We start from the raw sequence: 15,739 nt of genomic DNA on the forward strand, positions 1-15,739 counted from the left end.
ATATCTATCTATCTATCTATCTATATCTATGCTAAGGAACTATTGATGTTTTCTTAAATCTATGTGTGTGTATGTACACACACACACACACACACACTTAAAAAAAAAAAATCAGTAGTTCCTTAGCGCATATACATAAATACATATATACATATATATACACACACACATACACACACACACACATACATACACACACATATATATATACACACAGTGTTTTTATATATATATATAAACATTTTAAAAAACATCAATAGTTCCTTAGCACTCAAAAATAAGTCTAGTTTTTAAATATTTTATCTGGAAGGAAGGAGGAACAACTGTGTCTTTTGCATAGGAAAATACTGAGAGAAGTTTACCAACATCATGTAATTAATACTGTTGGTATTATATACATTAGTTGCCAGTTGCTGGAATTGTTGTGTAAAGCATTCAATCTCTTATTGGGGGAGATATTGAACAGATGTGGAAATAAATAAATATTGATAATTACTTTTTTTCATCAGAAAGATACACCACAAGTCTGTAAGTATGCTGTATGACAGTTTGTTGGCAAAATTATGTTTATATTTAAATATTAATTTATATTGTCTATAATATTACATATGTTAAGGTATTCGCAAATTAAATATTTCTAGAATTGCTTAAAAGAGCCTCACAGCAATACTTTTTAACTGCAGAAAGCAGTACACATTATAGGAACAGCATAAAAAAAAAAAAAAAGTTAAGTAACAGCTAAGTGAAAACTTGAAGCAATTTTTTTTGGTCCTTAATATATTTACTTTTTCCACATTCTTGAACACTTAACTATTTAAAAAACAGTTTCCTATTTCTGCTTCATTTTCTAACTGGTGGCATTACGTATATGCAAAAGCTCTCACCAGCAACAAATATTTCAAATTTCATACCACTAATCTGTGTAACGTTCATCAACAATAGTACATGTTAATCCACTTATTTCTATTCTTAGGAGTTGGAAGAGACAATGAAAAATATCACATTTAAAAACATTTATTCTGTTAAAGATACAGCTTTAAAGGCTTCCATTGCCCTTCATTTTCATATAGTATTATTATGTACATATATAATGATTCAATATTTTGCTAAAATAAATGCCAAGCAAAGCCCTTATGACACATGAAAATTAATGAGAGCTACAGTAAACACTCCAGGGGAACAGATTTCCAGTTTTTTGTATGCTGTAAGACTAAGAAGAACACTAGAGCTCTGCAGTCACACTGAACTATCAATATATACCCCACCATGAACAGACAGAACAGATACCTGTAGGACTTCAAAAAGCGAAATCTCATCTTGTTCTTTGGAGACGGACGAGGGATAGAGATTCCTAAGGGATCCCAGAGAAAGGCCATTTGCAAAATAATGTCAAAATAGTCTGAAAAAATACTGTTCAGAAAAGGAAGCAGGACAGTTGTGCTGGAAGTGCCCTGTAATAATCATGAAGCACTTGTAACTGTGTAAGGGAATGTCCTTTTCTTACGGTATGCTTTGGCAGAGATGAAGCTGGCTGAGAGCATAGACTAGAAGGGATAACCAGGATTTCCTGCTGCATGACACTTGCCCTTTGCATGGATGTTTCTTACATTCAGGGTGCTGTTCTCATTACTAATGTGAGAAATTCCCATGGTAAATCTGTTGATAATTATAGCAGTCATGGAACAACAAATACACATTTGACAACATCTTGCTATAGCTAATGCTCCAATTGTTCATTGTTACTAAAACGAACCCCAAATCTGTAGCAACTTGTGTTAAACTTTATTTAAATATAAGCTTGGACAGTAGTATTTTCAGTGTGTTTAAGCTGATGCAAGAGAGACAAAACATATACAATAATAAAAATTCCTAGTAAGGTGGTAGTTGCACAGGGATAAAACATATCCTCTGACTCTTTATTGACTCACTGTTTTTTCACAATAATTCTACCCAGACTTCTCTTCCTTCTTTACAATTTCTAATGGACATCAATTTATATCATTAAGCAGCTTTTCTCAAAGGGCTTAATCATTTGTGAGAGATCAGCCACTCTAAGAGGGTAAGCGTCAGACTGGTAGATCATTTTCGGACTTGGCAGTTTTTCCTACGAGAAGACTGCATCTCTTACTGAATGACAATGGCTGACAATTAAACCCAATTTACTGCTAGTGATGCTCCGGACACATTCAGAAGTTTTCTGGGGGCAAGGCAGGAGGGGTATTCTGTTGTGTTTAGGCATTAGGTAACTTTTTGTGGTGCTAAATCCCAAGTATTTAAAAAATGAGAACTTCAGTCCAACAGTAGTAGTGGTGTTCCACCATACATATAGAAGACCCTACTTTGAATTCTTAATGTGGAGTCTCCTTTCCTGGAACAGTATGAGGTAAAAAACATAGAGGCAATAAGCCATATATATTGTTGATATTGGCTGAAGCATCTCCAATGAAGTCAGTATAATTTCCTTATAAAATATTTGTATATTATCTTAATTGTTTAGCATTTCTTAACAGATATCCCTCCGACAAATTAAGGAGTAGCATAAATGATATCTGGAGGAAATGTAGTCTGGATATACTTGTTCACAAGAAGAATGACAGAGGAGGAAGGAATTTTGGGCATGCATATGAAGGTTTCAATGGGAACTGGAGGACATGTAGAAAAATTAATTTTTATGGACAAACTGCTTTCATCCCCTACTAGTTAAAATACAGTACAGTGATTTCCATTATAACAGAATATTGAAATTCACTCAGTTCACAAACAAAGCTATAACCAAATATATTCAGCTTTTAGGAAGAGCCATTTTCCTGTGACATTGACTCTCTGTATAATGCCATTCTCAATCTAACTAGAAACATCTTTGCCTCTTGAAATAGGCCTTTTGCATCTATACATTTTAAATTAAATGAAAGATGTTTGTTGATTTTTAACATATTAAAATCCACTACTGCCATCAGCATTGTGATGACTGACTATGTGGTAAAAAATGAATCAGTTATTACTGAACCACAACCAATGGCAGTTTGATGCTGAGTAACTCTTTTTGTTTCTAGAGCTATTATTTATCTTTATAATAATTGTAATGATTATTATTTGAATGGTTAATAACTTATTACAAAACATAACTGCATAATAATGACAAATATGAACTTTTACAAAAAGGCATTATTTCTCTCCTGGGGAAAAAACAGAGCAGGGAGAGGCTGCATTACTGTAACTCCAACTTCAATAACACAACATTGATAGGTATATTTCATTTTCACATTCTATTTTTAAAAAATGATTACATGAGCTATACTAATGCAAGTTACAGAAATTGATTTTTAATAAAACGAAATAAAAGAAACTCACTTAAAGACCAACATGTTTATAATTAGTGATCTTTTCTCATCCTGCCCCACCTCCAATATTATCCTAAACCTACTATCACAGCCACCCTCAATAAGGTCAAAGAAATAAGCTTCTTACAATTAAGATTACTGCAGAGTAAATTTAAACATTGATTTCAAATACACTTATTATCATTATTATAGGGACACAGAGTGACCACCTGTATCATGACAAACTGCAATCAGTTTGTGAAAATTCAGGGAAGTGCAGGAACCAAAAAATCCATACCACACAAAATCACTACTGAACATCTGAAGTCTCTCTCTAGAAGTAGTTGTTTTTGTTTTTTTTAACTACTTGGTTATTGAATTGGAAATATAAAGTATTTATCAAACATGGGAAGTAACTTGATAAAAAGCAATATTCAATAAATATTTTTGGTATGTTTTGCGGGGGGGGAGAAATAATTATGTATGCAACTAAACAGGTATAATTTCATATTGAAATGGTAAAGCTAATTGTTTTATTCATTCATCACCAACATTTCTTTACAATTGCAAGAAGGAGCTTATGTGATAATATTTTGATGTAAATACAAGTTTATGAAAAAGAATGAAACTAAGGACTTTTGTTCCTGTGAAATACTCTTACGCTTCCTCAAATCAACATAATTCAAAAGTTTGAAATGTTTAATTTAGAAATGAACACATACAAAAATTCTCATATTGGAGGAAATATTTTCCTTCAATTAATTCTATTAATGTCTCTGGGTAATAAATGTGATTAATTATAATACTGCATACAGTTATGATTAAAGTAGATGCTACTACCTAGAAATGCCTGGCACAAAGGCCTGAAATGAGCTGTAGTGTGCAGTGCATACATCTGTTGATGATACTGAGCTTTTAAATCTCCCTCTCCCTGTCTGCAAACCTGACAGGGCTGCAAACCAGCAGTTGGGCTGACAAAACCATAGCGCTTTCAACCCCTTGGAAACAAATGCCTCTCATTAGTTCAAGATCTTCTTAAACAGCTTTTTCCAAGGAAGAAATGGAGGGACATTACCAGCTGAACTGTTAGCAGTGACGGACTAACAGGGAGTTATAATCCTCTAAAGGAATTTGCAAAACACCTTTCATAGACCAGCCCACAAACTTCACTTCGTAAATCTACTGGATACAAAAAATCATGGACTAAATATAGACATTGGATTTATGACACATTACAAATTGCCTGCCATATCATAAGCCCAGGTAATCTGCCTGCAGCTGACAACTTACATTCCCTCACACATTTCCCTCTGTGCTTCCCTCCTATCCCTACCTTTTGTCTTCCAAGTTCTCACTCATTTGCATTTTCACAGACCTGCAATGTTGTAAATTAGCTTTTTTCTACCTCGGAAAAAACAACACCAGCAGGCTCCCTATGCCAGAAGAAGGGTGTTTAAGGATGACAGCTTACAAAGACCATTTTTTCTGAATATTTGGTTGGTCTAATAAAAGATATCATATTTACCCAAAGACTCTTACCTGCCTATGTCCTCAGACCAACAACATACAACCTACAAAATCAGCTCTTACATAGCTGGTTTAGTGCCTTTTGGGTACACAGCATGAAATGGGGTCTAGCTCTATATTTCTCCAGAGCTCTTTTAACATAAAGAATTTCACTCTGTTGTACGCAGTGTTGACAACTGTAGTCAGGAATTTGAAAAAATGATCTATTAGATAGTTACCCTGAACCTTTCTGTTTGGATAGTAATAATATATAAACAACTCTAAAAAATGAAAGGCTAACTTGCTGTGGACTAAAAAGTTTGAAAGAGACAGTTCTAGTTCAAAGTCCAGTCAGAGTTATTTAGACAAATTTTTAGAATTTTACGTAAAGTTTATTTAATCAGAATTTTCCCCCTTAAGTTTTCAAACAACACATGAAGTTTTTGTTGGACAGCTCCAATTAAAATACCACTGGTAATTACATAGCTAAAATAAAATATTTATTCACTAGTTAGTAGTGATTGGTTTGCATGAACTCAAATGTAAACAATTTGGCCATGCATTTGTGCACATTGTATTAAAGTCAAGATGTGAATCTTTTAAAGCTACATTTAAGAAATACTGTTAGAATATCCAAAATCTATGAAAGCCAGATGATTTTTCTCTGAAATGTACTATTTTGCCCCTCTTTTTCTAAATTTTCTTCTAAACTACTATTTTAATGTTATCCACCTACAGAATTTATGGTTTCATAGAAATTCTGTTTTCATCTGAAATTAATTGCAAGACTTTGAAAATGTCTATTTTTCTCCTTGAATATATATAATTAATTTGAATAGAAAGTAGCCTTCCTGTTCTACTTTGAGTGAGAAATTAAAATCCCATGGATGTTCACAAAAATGGGTACATGTTTAAAACTGTATATTAGACTTTTTTTCCTTCTTTTTTTTCATTTTCAGCAGATGGAAAGGTCCAAATCTGCCAAATTTATATAAAAGTGATAAATTATTACTGGTCTAGTCTGCCTTGCCAGTGAAATCCATGACAGGAATCCCAACTTTCTTTCATAACAGCTGGAACAGGGAAAAGTGTAATTACATTTTCTTTTATCCAGGTTTACATAAAACATGATTTTTGCCAGGACTACTGCAGTGATGAAGTGACCCTTAGTAAAGCAAAGTATTAGTTTTGATTAAATGGTGTAAATACTGTCATTACTTTAACTGGATAGATATGGCATTCTTTATGGCTTCACTGGTGGGAGGGGTTGTTTTTTTTTAAGTCAAATGAGGAAAAGGAAGGTTCTGAAACATCTGGATGTCAAAAGAAAGCACTCTCTTCCAAAATCCTCTAAGAACTGTTGAAAGATTAACTTAAAGAACTGATTACCTGATTCAGCAATATACTTTGAATATTCTTAAGCATGCGAAGAGTCTCATTCACTTCACTCTTAATTCTCCTACTGACTTGTCAAATTTTGCCCTCAAAGTTTTAATTTTAAATTATTAGAAGAGGATACTGCAATATCTTAATAACTGTTCCTCTCCATGGAAATCACCTTACTAAACACTAAGCAAGGCCAAACAAGGTATTAACTCACAATGCCTTATCTCAGGATCATTCACTCTTGTACCTTTTAGTCCCACCTGTAACTTTTTGGTGTTATTGTCGTTTATGCCTCATAGCTCTATATCTTCCTGATTCTACAAATACGATTCAGTGCTGGAAATGCAGGAACAGTTGACCTCTGGAGGTCCCTTCCAGCCCTACTTCTCTATGGTTCTATGAAATAACCCATCATTATAGAGCATGTATTGTGAAATAATATTTAAAGAAAGTTTAATTTAGATATAAATACATAGAGAGGGCTCTATATTCTACTAATATCTATAGAGTACTGAAAACATCATACAACAAAATGTTCAAACACTCAGAAAATAAAAGGAATGTATCCATGTTGGAAGCAGGCCACGTAGAGAACTAACTGGAAGATAAAAGGAGTGTGGAAATTCTCTATGGCAGATTAAATGCTAATTATATACACAGTTAAAAAAGAAGCCAAAAATGCACTGGCCTGAATAGACAGGTCTTTCATTAAACCTGGTAGATACCTACCACCTTGTGCAGGTGGTAACCTGGGGCAATTTTTTTCTGGATTAAAACTGACATTTCAATCTTACACCCAAAAAAGGGGAACGGAAAAGTAAAGGCAGCAGAAACAGTTTCTAGATGTCCAGTCCTAGTGCAGGTGCCCAGCAGTGGGAAGCTGTACATACAGTCACAGCCTGGGGATTGGGAGAAGCATTAGTGGCAAAGTGGGTACAGGGAAAGCCCTCCTCAGGGGAGATGGTGTCAGACTGAACTGGAGCAGCAGCCTCCTCAACAGCATGCTCTGAGCCACTCTGCTGTGTGCCCTAGAACAGAGGGATCGGGTACTAAAAAAACTCCAGGCTGCCCTGGGCAAAGACATTGCTGGGAAGGGGCAGGGCAGGGCACAGGGAGGATGCAGGGACACTTATTAGCAAGAGTTCCTCAGAGCATAGTATAGCTGGAGCAAGGTCAGGGGCAGGGTGAGAGGCTCCCAGCTGCCAGCAATTGGCTGGAACTGGGAGGGGAGGCACAGGAAACCACATTTACTTGCCCAGGAGGAGGGCACAGCTTGCCTACAGAGCAGGGTGGAGCCCTATGTACCCAGGTCTCAGTGCCATTGCCATTTCTCCCAGTCTCTGCTCCTGGCTGAAATGCACATGCAGCTTCCAGCCTCTGGGGGACTGCACCAGGACATCTGCAAACTGCTGCCACAGTGTGCCTTGCCTGAACCCTAGGGATATGGCCACACCATTCTCTGCTGTCCCATACTCTGCATATACACCATGACAGAGCTTAAAATACAAAAGAAGAGAGAGACAAGCATCACTTTTCATGGCATGCTTCTGACGCTTTTGCAGTATAGTAGCGTGCTGTGACATGCCCTTTTGGGAATCCTTTTTGGAAGCTAGCATATATAGCAGGCATCCTTAGGAAAGGAGTTACAGAAAGAAGGTACAAGGAAGATCCTAGCCCCAAATGAATCAGGCAAATTATCCAGCAGGAGAGAAAAGGTAGATCTTAAATGACATGCCATAAAATCATGAAAGTACCACAACCCAAAACTATTAAGGAAATTTACACACAGAATGAGCAAGATTTTGGACTGAATTCATTGGCTTCCTGGCAATTGGTTTCAGTTGTGGAGGGCAGGCATTATAATTTCTTTGCCACAATCATTGTGCCAAGGAGTGTATAGAGTAGAGTTTTAATATTATGGAAATGGCCATGAATGTCTTATTTTAGAAGGTGAGCATACAGGGTTTTATCCCACTGCTAATCACTGCATATATGCATACACGTATTGCATTTATGTGCATGTACACATGTTGACTTATGAGAATAAATATACAAAGCAATCTTTAGATAGTCATAATACGTTGCTCTCTGCTTTACAAATTATACAAATTAAAATACGGTGTAGAATTCATTAATGCCAATATGTTGTTATGACATCTACCCAATTAATTTTAAAATGTTTTATCAAAGTGTTTTTGTTGTCACATATTTACACACAGGACTGTCTGTCCTTCACTACTTTAACACACTGGAAAGAATCTCTAAATGGTAAGAAAAATTAAGAACCATCACACCAGCATATGCTGCCATTGCTTGTATTTTTTTTAACTTCTGTTGCTTAAACCTAGGCTATTCAGCTCAACCACTCTCCCAGCTGGTGATGATGCACTTCAAGGACAAATGACATCTCAAGAATCACAGAGGAAGCCTAATTTTAGATCACATGAAACTGAAGAACTTGCGCAAATGATTACCATGCACCTTTGACTCATGTTTGGAGTTGGGTCATTGAAAGGGGATTTAACAAAGAAGCAAGAAGTACAGAAAGATAAGATAGCCTGGAAGGCTTTTCATTCTTCCTGGGAGATTTAAAACACAAGTCCTGGGATCTTTTACCACCTGGGGAACTACTAAAGAGCCATTAAACTATTAATTCTGTTGACTATAAACATGCTCCATCCTTCAAAGATAAGGTAGTGACATTTCCAGAAATACATACTTAGCACCTGCCCAACTGTGCTGTGCCTAATGGCTTTCGAAGCAGAGGTAGGTTGATATGGACTGTGAAAAGCTTATGTTTGGGTCAGTGCAAACATGGAACAGATAATTGAAATTAGTTATTTCAATAGAAGTTTAATTTTCCCAAGTCTCAAATAGCTATTTAAACCAAACCAAATTTAAAGACTGTGTTGTAAATTACAAAATCCTGTTGGTATCATATACCATGATATATTTTATAAAGATTGAAACAAAGATCATATTTTCATGCAGGCATAACCAACCTGCAGCATAGATGACACAAATGTCATGGTAGCCTCCGTGTGTGGCCCACATCAGACTGGAGAGATAGGGCAAACAATAGCTAGGGCAGGGAGTAGAATGCAGAGCATCAGATCAGGCAGGGAGCGTAGGGCTGGGAGCAGAAACCTGAACAGCAGATTGGGTTAGGGAAAGGGATCAGAGTGGTACTTGGGGAGGGTATGGGGCTAATTTGTGACAAGCCTGCCAGAAAGGTCATCCCCCACTCTTTACATGTGTTATCTGGCACTCATACATTAAGTGTTGCTAACACAGTACCACAACACAAAATTTACAAGCTATGTGTATTAATGTCATCAGAACTCAGCCCCATTTGTCTGAGGCCAATTGAGAAATGCATCCCTGTTTTCTTGATGCTGAATGGATTTAGGAGTTTATATACATATCAATCTTTCCTTAAAAGGTAGTTTCCCACATAGGTAGTCAGGTTCTTAGAGCAGGGGTTGTCAACTGGGGATATGCATACCCCCAGGGGTACTTGGGAAAGCCCTACAGCATACATGTGGGTGGGCAAGGATGGAGCGCCACCCACCACCCCATTCAGCCGCCTCCCAAGAGCAGGGTCAGGGAGGCGGTGGACAAAGGCAGCAGCACCCCTCTGCAGGCCGCACAGGTGCTGCCCAGTCGACCAGCCATGGGGTGAGGAGAAAAGGTTGCACACAGTGGCAACCACCGCAACCCACCACCCCATACTGCCACTGCTTCACATCCAGCCATGCACCCTCCCTCCCCCCGCCCTATGCCTGGCCACTGGGGGTACACTTATTTTAAAAGGTTGAAAACCCCCATCTCAGAGTACACAGTGCAAAGAGGTTACATGTGTAAGAAGTAAAAGGGACAGGAGCTTATTTTTATGTAGAGCTATAAAATCTAGCTATGATTTCCTTATTGGAGTGCAAATGAGTTTTGTTTCTGCCCTGCCTTCAAAAGAGCATAACAGAACTTGTAACAGGGAATTAAAAAATCTGATAGCACAATGTGAAGCAAAGGACAGAAGATCAGATCTCTAGTTAAGAATATATTAATATACTTTAAAGAGGAAAGATTCTTGAGGAAGAACTAAGATTTTGCTAACTCAGCTGACGAAATAGGCATAAGCATGGAAACTTGGTGTCATATCATTACATGATTCAAGAAAGCATCTTTTATTTGTGATACTATACCCTTCACATTAAATACTACTCCAGATATCTAGAGTAGGACTTAAACTGTTCATCTTTATAGTATTTTAATAAAATATTGGTTGATTAAAACTCCAGTATTCATCTGGGCATAAAAAATATGGCTCATTTTAACAGATGTGAAATGGAGAAATTAAGTGAGTTGCCCAAAAGCATACAGAGGAAAATGATATCTGAGCTGTGACTGGAATTCTAGTTTCTGAGGATCCCACTCCTATACTAACACACTATACAAGTAACATGAAAATCTATCCAATATTAGCATTTGTTGTGCAATACTATTAAGTAAAAAGGGATCAATATCAAACAGAGAATGACACTGTGGAAAGGAATAAGTATTGTATTTTGCTTTCTGATTTTAAGTCTAAACCTATTTGTTAAATATTATAAAAATAATTAGCTATATTATACATTAAAATATGATGATTTTATTGACATAAGACTTTTGTGAGTATTTTATAGGATGGTTCTCACTTGCAGACTTGTATTATAAGAAGATCCATGATCAGAACTATATATTTAGACTTTATATCAAAAAGTGCAATAATAAAATTCCTAAGAGCTCCTGGGAATCAAATTTAAATAAACTTACAGAGAACAACTTAAATACAAGGGTAATATATGCTATTGTTTGCTATTTTTAAGAACTAGACAGACACAACAAAGAAAGAGAAAATCTGTGGCAAGTAGTTTCTATTTTTTTTATACATGAATCCTGATAAAATAAAAGAGTGTCATTGCAGTACAAAGAAATATTTTGGCTCCATGTTGTAATACTTAACACACATCAACACTATATAAATAAAGCTTTAGTACCATGAAGGGAGGTTGATTAGCCATGCCAGCTCCTCATGGTTTATGGGGTCACTAAACGTATGTGATTGAATTACACCCTAATTACATATGCTTGATTTATACAGTTCCTTACATCAGGCTGATTTTCAGACCTCTATCAGTTTATCTGCAAAGACTTCCTTTCTTCCTTCTTGAAAATGTGCTTTTGTGCCCTCTAGTGTGCAAAATCATGAAGACTGTTTAATACAAAGCTTCATCCTGAGCTATTGTTTCAAAACTGTAAATACGTAGTCATGTGGCTAATGGAATCACAGATTTATTTCATTTTAACATAAGTTACGGGTCTGGAATAGGTCTAGAACTTTAAAGGTTTAAGTAAATTTTCCAAATTCATGCCCAGGAATTTGTGTCTAAATCTTTCTCCCCGCCTGCCCTCCCCACCACTTCCACCTCACTTAAGAGAAGTAATTCAGCTGGAGATAGGAAGAGAGGGAAAAGAAGGATTGCCTTCCTACATTTTTCCTCATGTCCATAACACTAAGCTGTTAAGGAAATTATTCTTATTCCCCCTGGCTTTTAACATAATTCAAATTGGCCAGCATATTTAGTTTCATACTGGGATTTCTGAGACTTCTACCAGGGAAGTCAACCATTTTCTACACCGGCCCCCGCCCCCCCCAGTCCCTTTCCCTTTGTAAACTGTCTTTGGAAGGGCATTTTATATTCTCACATACTACAATCCAGGATCACAACAAACTGTTGGAAATCAGTTTTTCAGATAGGAGGAAAATGCACTTAAAGAAAATCACTGTGTTTCTCTGGAGAAGTTTTGGAGAATCACTTTAAATAACCAGTAAGTCCACACAACAATTTCAAATTTATTGTTTTTGTACTTGAAGAGCTTTTTGTATTTTTTTCCTTTAGTAGATCAGAAAAATACATTTGCCAGCTGAAATATATACTAGATAGCGCTGACAAAACACAAAATGCAGAACTGTCCTCAGAACATATTTTTCCTCTCAAATGTCACTAAACTTCATTATATATGGGCTGTATATCCAACAGGAACAACATCATATGAAATACACAAACAAGTCACCGCTTGTTCAGATGACTTAAAGTCTTATGCGAATGAACCTCTCTGCAGTCTGGCAATGAAGTCACACAAATGCTTTTCATTTGCTGTGTATAGTCATGTACCAAGCTTGATATTCACACCCAATGTTATATCATACAATGCCCAATTTTAATGTTTTAAATATTATTTGAATTTTCTACCTTAAAGTGACAAACATACAAGGAGTAAGAGGTCATATAAAGAAAATATATGCATCATACCTGTCTTCTGTTGAAAAAGGAATAAAGAAGTTTTGAACTTACCTATAAAGAAAGACATTGATTGGAATTACTTGCTGCATTTATTATCCAGAATGTTTAATATCTTATTTTTCAGCATTGTGAACTAAAACCATCTTTGTGAATACATTTTACTGTCAAGCTAACATCATGGAATAAAATAGATACAACATTCACGCTCTGATAAGGCAGTATGACAACAAAGGAATAGCCAAAGCACACTTTAAAACAAAGTAATTAACCGATCATCTGACTATATACACCGAAACTGAACATTTTATTTACATAGGTGTTATATTAAACAGTAGATTCAGATTGTGGAATACATTTCTTGAGTCATACCATGTATTCAAATGCAAATACACTAGATTTGCCCTAGGATTATTAAGTGCCCTGTGTGCATATCTGCAGAGGAAATTTGGCTGCAATTATAGATTGCCTAGGTCTACTGTACTTCTTTCTTCTTAAACCAGCTCCTGATAACACTCTTCACCCCACGTTCCCAATCCTCCTCCACCCCCAGCAGATTGCTTGCATTTTCATGGAGCCTGTTTAGCTCAGCCTGCCCTCTGCTGCTCTCTCAGACTTGAAGAAAGGCTCTTGATGCCTAAAAGCTTGTCTAACAGCTCTCCCAACAATACAGTTGATCCAATAAAAGAAACCACAAAAAAAAATCTTGCCTCGAAAATAATTTTGTGATCTATTATAAATCTAAACTTTCTGGATCCAGCCACTTATCAGATCAGAACATCCGGTGTGTAAATTTAGTCCTTTATTGAACATATTTTACATGAGGCTTTGCATTTTTCTTTGCTGCTGTTGTTGCTCACTGGCCAACCCTTTAGAAAAGGGTTGATCTGAATTGGAAAGACAGTATTTAAATTCTTCTCACTGAAATTAAAAACCAAAGATACTCACTTTGTCCATCCCAAAACAAGACATTTTAATTCTGTTTCAGGTATCTTTCACAAAAGCAAAGAAATAGAAATGAAAGAGGTTCATATTTAGCAAATGAACAAGGAAGATGACTTCACAGTAGTGACAAGAAGCCTTTTCCTAATAGCCTCCTTATCAGGGGCCCTAACAGACAATTAGCCCAGAACAACTGCCCAGTTGACTAAAACTGCCAGAGCCTCTAATTAGCAACCTCAGCCTAACTGATGAACCACATGGCCATAGTTAGGGCTTCCTGATTGGCTGCTGAGGAGAACAGACTTCCCATTAAGTCCACCTGAGACAACAAGCTAGCCAACAGTTTTGCCCATAGATCTGCTATAGTAAGCCTCCTTGGAACTTGAGTTTTTTGTTTTCCAACTCTGTTCAGCTGTGATTCTGAACTGTGGTTGTTTGGAAATTTTTCATAGCTTTGGAATTTGTTCTTTGACTCCAGAACTCTGATTTGTTTTGTGAGTTGGGCTCCACCCCTGAAATTCCCCCTTGGTTTGCATAATTTAGATTCTAGTTCCTGTCTCTGGTGCTCCCCTGACAGCCTACTTTTATGTTAGTTCTTTATGTTACTTGGATATCAGAAAACCATCAGGTTAAAATTCCTCCCTTCCTGGAGGGGATCTAAATACCATCTCCCACTTCCCAGGGAAGTGCTGTAACAATCAAGGTCTTGGCTCTCCTGGGATACAGAAGATATCAAATTCTCCTCTGTGTGCTGTTCCACTCTGTATAAAATAGTCACTGGATCAAGGACTAGAACCCATTCCTCTCATATTCATGGGGGTGTTCTAACCACAAGATTTATCTCACACTTACTCTTACGTATTTCATACAACATGTCACTGTTTTAGCAGGATGGGTTAAGACAGTAGTAGCCTAGAATAAGCAAGAGGTGATGGTTAGGACACTCCCTTGGGAAGCCAAAGGTGAATTCAAATCCACTCAGGCAGGAAGAAACTGAACCCAGGGTTTCCATATATTCACCAAGTGCCTTATCTACTAGGCTATTAAATAAAAATGGTACTCCCAGTTTCTTCCATGAATCTAGCCTTGATTTTTTTTTCCCCCAGACCAAAGTTCCAAATAGCTTACGGTTGACTGAAACAGCCCTTTTCAGTAAATTTACTCTGCCAGGCAATTTGGTCCAGCTCCAATTTAACACTAATTTTTAAATACTGTGTTTTAAATAATATGATCAAAATAACATGTCTGTTGGCAAAGCGGTAGTCCATCATAAGGCATATTCATAGAGGCTAGAGACAGACATTACACATAAACCAGTTTAAGTGATTAGAAATTGGTTCAAACCTGTAACAGAACATAAGTTCGGGACACATAAGTCAGTTTCAAAATCTCTGAAACTGATTTAAGATAGACCTGGTTGAATGTACTATCAGACTTAACTGATTGGGTCAAGTGAGTTTATGCAATGTCTATCCTAGATCCCTTCCTGGTTTATGTTAAACCAGAGTCCCCCAGCATCCCAGATGCTTTGCAGCCCTGGGCTAGGCTGTCTGCTCCTGAGAACAGGGCTGGCCCTACCCCTCTGCTCCCTAGCCAGAGCTTTGGTGGAGACTGCAGGCACAGCAGGGTCTGCCTGGCTTCTTCTCCTCCCTCCCCACCCACCCCTGCTGCTTGATGGTCAAGCAGGGATCCACCCTCCTCTGTCTCACACTGCATGGACCCCAGCCCCATGGACCCTAGGCATGTGGTATGCTCACTAATGCTGAGAAGTGTGTGTATGTCCAATTTCACTGGGACAGGCAGACAGAAGACTGTCCACTTAGGACTTTTTGGAGCTAATCAACAGGTCAGCTAGTAATGTCCCTACATTCCTTCCTTGGAAAAAGCTGTTTAAGAAGAGCTTGAACTAATGAGAGAGGCTTTTGTTTTGTTGATGGGATGATAAAGCTGTGTTATCCACCCCCTGCCAGCTCCCTCACTTTTCAGGTTTGCAGGCAGTATGAAAAAGCAGGGAGAGGGAGATTGTATCATAAGGACTAGGGACAGACATTACACATAAACCATTTTAAGTGATCAGAAACTGGTTTAAAACTGTAACAGAACAGATGTTCAGTGCAGATAAACCAGTTTGAAAATGACTGGAATGAGTTTGAGATACTACATTCAACCAGGTTTATCAGACTAACTGATTTGGCTGAAAATGGGATATGCAATGTCTGTCCTAGACCCTTTACTGGTTTAAGA

At 37.2% G+C, this 15,739-nt stretch overlaps 1 protein-coding gene across 3 annotated transcripts in view; it reads right to left on the bottom strand.

Moving 5' to 3' along the window:
• The window catches only part of PDE4D (phosphodiesterase 4D), a 1,130,464-nt gene that overhangs the window by 329,120 nt on the left and 785,605 nt on the right, over positions 1-15,739 (bottom strand). The window lies entirely within an intron of this gene.

This window comes from Crocodylus porosus, unplaced genomic scaffold (genome assembly GCF_001723895.1).
Source record: "Crocodylus porosus isolate Cpor-Errol unplaced genomic scaffold, CroPor_comp1, whole genome shotgun sequence".
NCBI lineage: Eukaryota > Metazoa > Chordata > Crocodylia > Crocodylidae > Crocodylus > Crocodylus porosus.